Raw genomic sequence first — 12,850 nt, forward strand, 5'->3', positions numbered from 1 at the left:
CCTTGGGTTTTCTCACAAATCGGGTTAAATTTTTCGATTTTCAAAACCCGTTTAAATCGGTTTGGAGGTTCGATAGGAGGCAGAAACCGGTCAAAACCAGTTTGAAACTGGAATATTCCGGCGAAAACCCACCGAAAACCGGATTTTTCTTCGATTATTTGACCCCCAAAAATCGAAAAAACGGAAAGGCTATAGCCTTGGGGATTTTCACAAATCGGGTCAAAATTTTCGATTTTCAAAACCGGTTTAACCCGGTTTGGAGGTTCGGTAGGAGGCAGAAACCGGTCAAAACCAGTTTGAAACTGGAATATTCCGGCGAAAACCTACCGAAAACCGGATTTTTCTTTCATTTTTTGACCCCCAAAATCGAAAAAACGGGAAGGCTATAGCCTTGGGGTTTTTCACAAATCGGGTCAAAATTTTCGATTTTAAAAACCGGTTTGAACCGGTTTGGAGGTTCGGTAGGAGGCAGAAACCGGTCAAAACCAGTTTTTGACCCCCAAAAAGCCTTGGGTTTTTTCACAAATCGGGTTAAATTTTTCGATTTTAAAACCGGTTTGAACCGGTTTGGAGGTTCGGTAGGAGGCAGAAACCGGTCAAAACCAGTTTGAAACTGGAATATTCCGGCGAAAACCTACCGAAAACCGGATTTTTCTTTCATTTTTTGACCCCCAAAATCGAAAAAACGGGAAGGCTATAGCGTTGGGGTTTTTCACTAATCGGGTCAAAATTTTCGATTTTAAAAACCGGTTTGAACCGGTTTGGAGGTTCGGTAGGAGGCAGAAACCGGTCAAAACCAGTTTTTGACCCCCAAAAAGCCTTGGGTTTTCTCACAAATCGGGTCAAATTTTTCGATTTTCAAAACCCGTTTAAATCGGTTTGGAGGTTCGATAGGAGGCAGAAACCGGTCAAAACCAGTTTGAAACTGGAATATTCCGGCGAAAACCCACCGAAAACCGGATTTTTCTTCGATTATTTGACCCCCAAAAATCGAAAAAACGGAAAGGCTATAGCCTTGGGGATTTTCACAAATCGGGTCAAAATTTTCGATTTTCAATAGCCGTTTAACCCGGTTTGGAGGTTCGGTAGGAGGCAGAAACCGGTCAAAACCAGTTTGAAACTGGAATATTCCGGCGAAAACCTACCGAAAACCGGATTTTTCTTTCATTTTTTGACCCCCAAAATCGAAAAAACGGGAAGGCTATAGCCTTGGGGTTTTTCACAAATCGGGTCAAAATTTTCGATTTTAAAAACCGGTTTGAACCGGTTTGGAGGTTCGGTAGGAGTCAGAAACCGGTCAAAACCAGTTTTTGACCCCCAAAAAGCCTTGGGTTTTTTCACAAATCGGGTTAAATTTTTCGATTTTCAAAACCGGTTTAAACCGGTTTGGAGGTTCGGTAGGAGGCAGAAACCGGTCAAAACCAGTTTGAAACTGGAATATTCCGGCGAAAACCTACCGAAAACCGGATTTTTCTTCCATTTTTTGACCCCCAAAAATCGAAAAAACGGAAAGGCTATAATCGGGTGAAAATTTTCGATTTTCAAAACCCGTTCAAACCGGTTTGGAGGTTCGGTAGGAGGCAGAAACCGGTCAAAACCAGTTTGAAACTGGAATATTCCGGCGAAAACCCACCGAAAACCGGATTTTTCTTCGATTATTTGACCCCCAAAAATCGAAAAAACGGAAAGGCTATAGCCTTGGGGATTTTCACAAATCGGGTCAAAATTTTCGATTTTCAAAACCGGTTTAACCCGGTTTGGAGGTTCGGTAGGAGGCAGAAACCGGTCAAAACCAGTTTGAAACTGGAATATTCCGGCGAAAACCTACCGAAAACCGGATTTTTCTTTCATTTTTTTGACCCCCAAAATCGAAAAAACGGGAAGGCTATAGCCTTGGGGTTTTTCACTAATCGGGTGAAAATTTTCGATTTTAAAAACCGGTTTGAACCGGTTTGGAGGTTCGGTAGGAGGCAGAAACCGGTCAAAACCAGTTTGAAACTGGAATATTCCGGCGAAAACCCAATGAAAACCGGAATTTTCTTCCATTTTTTGAACCCCCAAAATCGAAAGAATGGAAAAGCTGTAGCCTTGGGGATTTTCACAAATCGGGTCAAAATTTTCGATTTTCAAAACCGGTTTAACCCGGTTTGGAGGTTCGGTAGGAGGCAGAAACCGGTCAAAACCAGTTTGAAACTGGAATATTCCGGCGAAAACCTACCGAAAACCGGATTTTTCTTTCATTTTTTGACCCCCAAAGTCGAAAAAACGGGAAGGCTATAGCGTTGGGGTTTTTCACTAATCGGGTCAAAATTTTCGATTTTAAAAACCGGTTTGAACCGGTTTGGAGGTTCGGTAGGAGGCAGAAACCGGTCAAAACCAGTTTTTGACCCCCAAAAAGCCTAGGGTTTTCTCACAAATCGGGTTAAATTTTTCGATTTTCAAAACCCGTTTAAATCGGTTTGGAGGTTCGATAGGAGGCAGAAACCGGTCAAAACCAGTTTGAAACTGGAATATTCCGGCGAAAACCCACCGAAAACCGGATTTTTCTTCGATTATTTGACCCCCAAAAATCGAAAAAACGGAAAGGCTATAGCCTTGGGGATTTTCACAAATCGGGTCAAAATTTTCGATTTTCAAAACCGGTTTAACCCGGTTTGGAGGTTCGGTAGGAGGCAGAAACCGGTCAAAACCAGTTTGAAACTGGAATATTCCGGCGAAAACCTACCGAAAACCGGATTTTTCTTTCATTTTTTGACCCCCAAAATCGAAAAAACGGGAAGGCTATAGCCTTGGGGTTTTTCACTAATCGGGTCAAAATTTTCGATTTTAAAAACCGGTTTGAACCGGTTTGGAGGTTCGGTAGGAGGCAGAAACCGGTCAAAACCAGTTTGAAACTGGAATATTCCGGCGAAAACCTACCGAAAACCGGATTTTTCTTTCATTTTTTGACCCCCAAAGTTGAAAAAACGGGAAGGCTATAGCGTTGGGGTTTTTCACTAATCGGGTCAAAATTTTCGATTTTAAAAACCGGTTTGAACAGGTTTGGAGGTTCGGTAAGAGGGAGAAACCGGTCAAAACCAGTTTTTGACCCCCAAAAAGCCTTGGGTTTTCTCACAAATCGGATCAAATTTTTCGATTTTCAAAACCCGATTAAATCGGTTTGGAGGTTCGATAGGAGGCAGAAACCGGTCAAAACCAGTTTGAAACTGGAATATTCCGGCGAAAACCCACCGAAAACCGGATTTTTCTTCGATTATTTGACCCCCAAAAATCGAAAAAACGGAAAGGCTATAGCCTTGGGGATTTTCACAAATCGGGTCAAATTTTTCGATTTTCAAAACCCGTTTAAATCGGTTTGGAGGTTCGATAGGAGGCAGAAACCGGTCAAAACCAGTTTGAAACTGGAATATTCCGGCGAAAACCCACCGAAAACCGGATTTTTCTTCGATTATTTGACCCCCAAAAATCGAAAAAACGGAAAGGCTATAGCCTTGGGGATTTTCACAAATCGGGTCAAAATTTTCGATTTTCAATAGCCGTTTAACCCGGTTTGGAGGTTCGGTAGGAGGCAGAAACCGGTCAAAACCAGTTTGAAACTGGAATATTCCGGCGAACACCTACCGAAAACCGGATTTTTCTTTCATTTTTTGACCCCCAAAATCGAAAAAACGGGAAGGCTATAGCCTTGGGGTTTTTCACAAATCGGGTCAAAATTTTCGATTTTAAAAACCGGTTTGAACCGGTTTGGAGGTTCGGTAGGAGTCAGTAACCGGTCAAAACCAGTTTTTGACCCCCAAAAAGCCTTGGGTTTTTTCACAAATCGGGTTAAATTTTTCGATTTTCAAAACCGGTTTAAACCGGTTTGGAGGTTCGGTAGGAGGCAGAAACCGGTCAAAACCAGTTTGAAACTGGAATATTCCAGCGAAAACCTACCGAAAACCGGATTTTTCTTCCATTTTTTGACCCCCAAAAATCGAAAAAACGGAAAGGCTATAATCGGGTGAAAATTTTCGATTTTCAAAACCCGTTCAAACCGGTTTGGAGGTTCGGTAGGAGGCAGAAACCGGTCAAAACCAGTTTGAAACTGGAATATTCCGGCGAAAACCTACCGAAAACCGGATTTTTCTTTCATTTTTTGACCCCCAAAATCGAAAAAACGGGAAGGCTATAGCCTTGGGGTTTTTCACTAATCGGGTGAAAATTTTCGATTTTAAAAACCGGTTTGAACCGGTTTGGAGGTTCGGTAGGAGGCAGAAACCGGTCAAAACCAGTTTGAAACTGGAATATTCCGGCGAAAACCCAATGAAAACCGGAATTTTCTTCCATTTTTTGAACCCCCAAAATCGAAAGAATGGAAAAGCTGTAGCCTTGGGGATTTTCACAAATCGGGTCAAAATTTTCGATTTTCAAAACCGGTTTAACCCGGTTTGGAGGTTCGGTAGGAGGCAGAAACCGGTCAAAACCAGTTTGAAACTGGAATATTCCGGCGAAAACCTACCGAAAACCGGATTTTTCTTTCATTTTTTGACCCCCAAAGTTGAAAAAACGGGAAGGCTATAGCGTTGGGGTTTTTCACTAATCGGGTCAAAATTTTCGATTTTAAAAACCGGTTTGAACAGGTTTGGAGGTTCGGTAGGAGGCAGAAACCGGTCAAAACCAGTTTTTGACCCCCAAAAAGCCTTGGGTTTTCTCACAAATCGGGTCAAATTTTTCGATTTTCAAAACCCGTTTAAATCGGTTTGGAGGTTCGATAGGAGGCAGAAACCGGTCAAAACCAGTTTGAAACTGGAATATTCCGGCGAAAACCCACCGAAAACCGGATTTTTCTTCGATTATTTGACCCCCAAAAATCGAAAAAACGGAAAGGCTATAGCCTTGGGGATTTTCACAAATCGGGTCAAAATTTTCGATTTTCAATAGCCGTTTAACCCGGTTTGGAGGTTCGGTAGGAGGCAGAAACCGGTCAAAACCAGTTTGAAACTGGAATATTCCGGCGAAAACCTACCGAAAACCGGATTTTTCTTTCATTTTTTGACCCCCAAAATCGAAAAAACGGGAAGGCTATAGCCTTGGGGTTTTTCACAAATCGGGTCAAAATTTTCGATTTTAAAAACCGGTTTGAACCGGTTTGGAGGTTCGGTAGGAGTCAGAAACCGGTCAAAACCAGTTTTTGACCCCCAAAAAGCCTTGGGTTTTTTCACAAATCGGGTTAAATTTTTCGATTTTCAAAACCGGTTTAAACCGGTTTGGAGGTTCGGTAGGAGGCAGAAACCGGTCAAAACCAGTTTGAAACTGGAATATTCCGGCGAAAACCTACCGAAAACCGGATTTTTCTTCGATTTTTTGACCCCCCAAAATCGAAAAAACGGAAAGGCCTTGGGGTTTTTCACAAATCGGGTCAAAATTTTCGATTTTCAAAACCCGTTTAAACCGGTTTGGATGTTCGGTAGGAGGCAGAAACCGGTCAAAACCAGTTTGAAACTGGAATATTCCGGCGAAAACCCACTGAAAACCGGATTTTTCTTCGATTTTTTGACCCCCAAAAATCCTTGGTTTTTTTCACACATCGGGTTAAATTTTTCGATTTTCAAAACCGGTTTAAACCGGTTTGGAGGTTCGGTAGGAGGCAGAAACCGGTCAAAACCAGTTTGAAACTGGAATATTCCGGCGAAAACCTACCGAAAACCGGATTTTTCTTCGATTTTTTGACCCCCCAAAATCGAAAAAACGGAAAGGCTACAGCCTTGGGGTTTTTCACAAATCGGGTCAAAATTTTCGATTTTCAAAACCCGTTTAAACCGGTTTGGATGTTCGGTAGGAGGCAGAAACCGGTCAAAACCAGTTTGAAACTGGAATATTCCGGCGAAAACCCACTGAAAACCGGATTTTTCTTCGATTTTTTGACCCCCAAAAATCCTTGGTTTTTTTCACAAATCGGGTTAAATTTTTTGATTTTCAAAACCCGTTTAAACCGGTTTGGAGGTTCGGTAGGAGGCAGAAACCGGTCAAAACCAGTTTTTGACCCCCAAAAAGCCTTGGGTTTTTTCACAAATCGGGTCAAAATTTTCGATTTTCAAAACCGGTTTAACCCGGTTTGGAGGTTCGGTAGGAGGCAGAAACCGGTCAAAACCAGTTTGAAACTGGAATATTCCGGCGAAAACCTACCGAAAACCGGATTTTTCTTTCATTTTTTGACCCCCAAAGTTGAAAAAACGGGAAGGCTATAGCGTTGGGGTTTTTCACTAATCGGGTCAAAATTTTCGATTTTAAAAACCGGTTTGAACAGGTTTGGAGGTTCGGTAGGAGGCAGAAACCGGTCAAAACCAGTTTTTGACCCCCAAAAAGCCTTGGGTTTTCTCACAAATCGGGTCAAATTTTTCGATTTTCAAAACCCGTTTAAATCGGTTTGGAGGTTCGATAGGAGGCAGAAACCGGTCAAAACCAGTTTGAAACTGGAATATTCCGGCGAAAACCCACCGAAAACCGGATTTTTCTTCGATTATTTGACCCCCAAAAATCGAAAAAACGGAAAGGCTATAGCCTTGGGGATTTTCACAAATCGGGTCAAAATTTTCGATTTTCAATAGCCGTTTAACCCGGTTTGGAGGTTCGGTAGGAGGCAGAAACCGGTCAAAACCAGTTTGAAACTGGAATATTCCGGCGAAAACCTACCGAAAACCGGATTTTTCTTTCATTTTTTGACCCCCAAAATCGAAAAAACGGGAAGGCTATAGCCTTGGGGTTTTTCACAAATCGGGTCAAAATTTTCGATTTTAAAAACCGGTTTGAACCGGTTTGGAGGTTCGGTAGGAGTCAGAAACCGGTCAAAACCAGTTTTTGACCCCCAAAAAGCCTTGGGTTTTTTCACAAATCGGGTTAAATTTTTCGATTTTCAAAACCGGTTTAAACCGGTTTGGAGGTTCGGTAGGAGGCAGAAACCGGTCAAAACCAGTTTGAAACTGGAATATTCCGGCGAAAACCTACCGAAAACCGGATTTTTCTTCGATTTTTTGACCCCCAAAATCGAAAAAACGGAAAGGCCTTGGGGTTTTTCACAAATCGGGTCAAAATTTTCGATTTTCAAAACCCGTTTAAACCGGTTTGGATGTTCGGTAGGAGGCAGAAACCGGTCAAAACCAGTTTGAAACTGGAATATTCCGGCGAAAACCCACTGAAAACCGGATTTTTCTTCGATTTTTTGACCCCCAAAAATCCTTGGTTTTTTTCACACATCGGGTTAAATTTTTCGATTTTCAAAACCGGTTTAAACCGGTTTGGAGGTTCGGTAGGAGGCAGAAACCGGTCAAAACCAGTTTGAAACTGGAATATTCCGGCGAAAACCTACCGAAAACCGGATTTTTCTTCGATTTTTTGACCCCCCAAAATCGAAAAAACGGAAAGGCTACAGCCTTGGGGTTTTTCACAAATCGGGTCAAAATTTTCGATTTTCAAAACCCGTTTAAACCGGTTTGGATGTTCGGTAGGAGGCAGAAACCGGTCAAAACCAGTTTGAAACTGGAATATTCCGGCGAAAACCCACTGAAAACCGGATTTTTCTTCGATTTTTTGACCCCCAAAAATCCTTGGTTTTTTTCACAAATCGGGTTAAATTTTTTGATTTTCAAAACCCGTTTAAACCGGTTTGGAGGTTCGGTAGGAGGCAGAAACCGGTCAAAACCAGTTTTTGACCCCCAAAAAGCCTTGGGTTTTTTCACAAATCGGGTCAAAATTTTCGATTTTCAAAACCCGTTTAAATCGGTTTGGAGGTTCGATAGGAGGCAGAAACCGGTCAAAACCAGTTTGAAACTGGAATATTCCGGCGAAAACCTACCGAAAACCGGATTTTTCTTTCATTTTTTGACCCCCAAAATCGAAAAAACGGGAAGGCTATAGCCTTGGGGTTTTTCACAAATCGGGTCAAAATTTTCGATTTTCAACACCGGTTTAAACCGGTTTGGAGGTTCGGTAGGAGGCAGAAACCGGTCAAAACCAGTTTGAAACTGGAATATTCCGGCGAAAACCTACCGAAAACCGGATTTTTCTTCGATTTTTTGACCCCCAAAAATCCTTGGTTTTTTTCACAAATCGGGTTAAATTTTTCGATTTTCAAAACCGGTTTAAACCGGTTTGGAGGTTCGGTAGGAGGCAGAAACCGGTCAAAACTAGTGATGTACCGAATCGGCTAAATTTCGATTCGGCCGAAACCGAATATTCGGTGGTTTTGTCGAATAAATTGGGCCGAATCAACCGAATTATTTATGACGTCACGCGAAGTCGAACGCTACGCGTTTGACATAAAAAAATGATTATCTACCAGGCAACTAGTGCAGAATAGTTGTGTTTCGTCCTCATTTTCGTTCTGTGGGGTTTAAATTGCGATTGGCAACCTGCCAATGAATTACTAATTTCTTGACCGCAGTGTGAAAAACGATAATGTGTTGAAAAAGATAAACAGAGACGCGATTTTCGTTATGTTTGGGCGTTTGAAACATTGCGTGGTACCTTAATCAGCAGAAAAGACACGTTTAACGCTTTAAACTTTGTGTTCGTAAAAGATTCGGTTTCGGCCGAATCGCAACAAATTATTCGGCCGAAACCGAATCTTTGAAAAAATGACCGATTCGGCCGAATAAATTCGGCAAACCGAATATTCGGTACATCTCTAGTCAAAACCACTTTTTGACCCCCAAAAAGCCTTGGGTTTTTTCACAAATCGGGTTAAATTTTTCGATTTTCAAAACCCGTTTAAACCGGTTTGGAGGTTCGGTAGGAGGCAGAAACCGGTCAAAACCAGTTTGAAACTGGAATATTCCGGCGAAAACCCACCGAAAACCGGATTTTTCTGATAACCTTAGGGTTTTTCACTATATTTCCGGCGAAAACCCACCGAAACCCGGATTTTTCTTCGATTTTTTGACCACCAAAAATCGAAAAAACGGAAAGGCTATAGCCTTGGGGTTTTTCACAAATCGGGTCAAAATTTTCGATTTTCAAAACCGGTTCAAACCGGATTGGAGGTTCGGTAGGAGGCAGAAACCGGTCAAAACCAGTTTGAAACTGGAATATTCCGGCGAAAATCCAATGAAAACCGGATTTTTCTTCGATTTTTTGACCCCCCAAAATCGAAAGAATGGAAAAGCTATAGCCTTGGGGTTTTCACAAATCGGGTCAAAATTTTCGATTTTCAAAACCGGTTCAAACCGGTTTGGAGGTTCGGTAGGAGGCAGAAACCGGTCAAAACCAGTTTGAAACTGGAATATTCCGGCGAAAACCTACCGAAAACCGGATTTTTCTTGCATTTTTTGACCCCAAAAATCGAAAAAACGGAAAGGCTATATCCTTGGGGTTTTTCACAAATCGGGTCAACATTTTCGATTTTCAAAACCGGTTTGAACCGGTTTGGAGGTTCGGTAGGAGGCAGAAACCGGTCAAAACCAGTTTGAAACTGGAATATTCCGGCGAAAACCTACCGAAAACCGGATTTTTCTTCGATTTTTTGACCCCCAAAATCGAAAGAACGGAAAAGCTATAGCCTTGGGGTTTTTCACTAATCGGGTCAACATTTTCGATTTTCAAAACCGGTTTAAACCGGTTTGGAGGTTCGGTAGGAGGCTGAAACCGGTCAAAACCAGTTTGAAACTGGAATATTCCGGCGAAAACCTACCGAAAACCGGATTTTTCTTCGATTTTTTGACCCCCCAAAATCGAAAGAACGGAAAAGCTATAGCCTTGGGGGTTTTCACTAATCGGGTCAACATTTTCGATTTTCAAAACCGGTTTAAACCGGTTTGGAGGTTCGGTAGGAGGCAGAAACCGGTCAAAACCAGTTTGAAACTGGAATATTCCGGCGAAAACCTACCGAAAACCGGATTTTTCTTGCATTTTTTGACCCCAAAAATCGAAAAAACGGAAAGGCTATAGCCTTGGGGGTTTTCACTAATCGGGTCAAAATTTTCGATTTTCAAAACCCGTTCAAACCGGTTTGGAGGTTCGGTAGGAGGCAGAAACCGGTCAAAACCAGTTTGAAACTGGAATATTCCGGCGAAAACCCACTGAAAACCGGATTTTTCTTCGATTTTTTGACCCCCAAAGATCGAAAAAACGGAAAGGCTATAGCCTTGGGGTTTTTCACAAATCGGGTTAAATTTTTCAATTTTCAAAACCGGTTTAATCCGATTTGGAGGTTCGGTAGGAGGCAGAAACCGGTCAAAACCAGTTTGAAACTGGAATATTCCGACGAAAACCCACCGAAAACCGGATGTTTCTTCGATTTTTTGACCCCCCAAAATCGAAAAAACGGAAAGGCTATAGCCTTGGGGTTTTTCACAAATCGGGTTAAATTTTTCGATTTTCAAAACCGGTTTAAACCGGTTTGGAGGTTCGGTAGGAGGCAGAAACCGGTCAAAACCAGTTTGAAACTGGAATATTCCGGCGAAAACCCAATCTAAACCGGATTTTTCTTCGATTTTTTACCCCAAAAAATCGAAAAAACGGAAAGGTTATAGCCTTGGTTTTTTTCCCAAATCGGGTTAATTTTTTCGATTTTCAAAACCCGTTTAAACCGGTTTGGAGGTTCGGTAGGAAGCAGAAACCGATCAAAACCAGTTTGAAACTGGAATATTCCGGCGAAAACCTACCGAAAACCGGATGTTTCTTCGATTTTTTGACCCCCCAAAATCGAAAAAACGGAAAGGCTATAGCCTTGGGGATTTTCACAAATCGGGTTAATTTTTTCGATTTTCAAAACCCGTTTAAACCGGTTTGGAGGTTCGATAGGAGGCAGAAACCGGTCAAAACCAATTTGAAACTGGAATATTCCGGCGAAAACCCACCGAAAACCGGATGTTTCTTCGATTTTTTGACCCCCAAAATCGAAAAAACGGAAAAGTTATAGCCTTGGGGATTTTCACAAATCGGGTCAAAATTTTCGATTTTCAAAACCCGTTTAAACCGGTTTGGAGGTTCGGTAGGGAGCAGAAACCGGTCAAAACCAGTTTGAAACTGGAATATTCCGGCCAAAACCGGATTTTTCTTCGATTTTTTGACCCCCAAAAATCAAAAAACCGGAAATGCAATAGGCACTCTGGCCCTATATATAGTACATAGCCTGATTGTAAACCGGATCTAAAATTCGTCTACCGTTGTAAACTTTCCTTGGGGTGGACTCGAGCTGTATTTGTTAATGTGGAGATTGGCACCGGGTGTAGGTTTACCAGAAATATTTTTCCATTGAAGCCTATTTTCTTCCGTAATGCATAAAATTAACGGTGTGTTGTAAAATCTTTTAAGTTTGGATTGAACAGAAGGGGTTGTGCATTATTATTGTTAATTTAATCGACAATTCCCACTCGATCTTTGTGTCTACATTGTGGCTACCGAGTACCGTTATTTTTCTAAAACTTTATTTACCATCGTGCGTTATTTCCAAATTAACATTTATTATGACTGATGAGAGTGAATTAAAGGGTGCATGATCTCTAAACGGTTGGTTTCTGCTTTTAGACCAGGGGATCTAAATGATAGCTATGAAATCTAGATAGTTTTTTTAACGTTTGTAAAGACCATAGTAACAGCACAAGCCTACAAACGTTCCACCCAGATAAGCACATAAGCCTCAACGTTATTATGTTAGAATAGTAGTAAGGAAGAAGTAAAGCTTCTTAAACATGATATAGAGCAATTTATATTAAAAACCTTGATATGTGTTGTTGTTTGGCTAATATATTACATATAATTGGATTACTGTATGTTTAGATATATCTTTGGATGTTTTGTTTTTCAATCTAGAATGATTCTACATAATTTTTGAGGCCAAACTAGATAGTTTCATTCAAAAAAAGTGGCAGCCCTGGAGTTTGCCATTCAACTTTTTTGCTGGGGGCCACAGATCTTACATTGTTATTTAAAGAAGGCCACGAGGCCCAAAATATATTTTAGGGACCACGGTCCATTAAATGTTGAGAACCACTGGCTTAGATCTAAACTAGTATGGAAGTTCTGTATATAGGATGCAAACGACGAATATAACTAGAAGGGTGGCTTAGCACATTTTACTATAGCATATACACTACAATCTATTCTGCAAACTGTAATATATTCTCTATATTTATTTTTATTGGGTCCCATATTAGCCAACATTTTTTATAATCTTGATTTGTTTCTGCAGGCAGAAACTCATGGGTCCCCAAAACCGCAAAGTTGTAAACAGACAACCATAAGAAACGTTGCTATAAAGTCAAACACAGTAATTGGTAGTGTTACTTAAAAAAAGAAGTTATGTAAATTACAAACTGTCCAAATCTCATGCAATTGAGACATTGTTATAAGTTTGTGTGCCTAAATAGCATAAAACACTGACATCTCAAAACGGCATATTATACAAACTGTCAAAATGTATTGTTGATTAATTCACCCATTTTGGGGGGTTGGTAGGGTAAATATTAGGGCTGCAGGGTGAAACACAATATTCGACAGCTACAAATGCCAAATTCAAAAAACTATCAAAAATTCATCCAAATCGGACGTTTTATAAACAATAGGTGGCTTAAGCAGTAAATATTGGGCTACATGGTGAAACACAATAATCGACGCCCTAAAATAGCATAATGAAAAAACTGTCCAAATTGTATTCAAATCGGACATTGTTTAAAAAATCACCCATTTTAGGGGGCTAGTGGGGTAAATATTGGGGCTGCAGGGTAAAACACAACAATCGATGCCCTAAAATAGCATAATGAAAAAACTGTCCAAATTGTATTCAAATCGGACATTGTTTAAAAAATCACCCATTTTAGGGGGCTAGTGGGGTAAATATTGGGGCTACAGGTTAAAACACAACAAACGATGCCCT

This window comes from Phallusia mammillata, chromosome 2 (genome assembly GCF_965637545.1).
Source record: "Phallusia mammillata chromosome 2, kaPhaMamm4.hap1.1, whole genome shotgun sequence".
Taxonomy (NCBI): Eukaryota; Metazoa; Chordata; class Ascidiacea; order Phlebobranchia; family Ascidiidae; genus Phallusia; species Phallusia mammillata.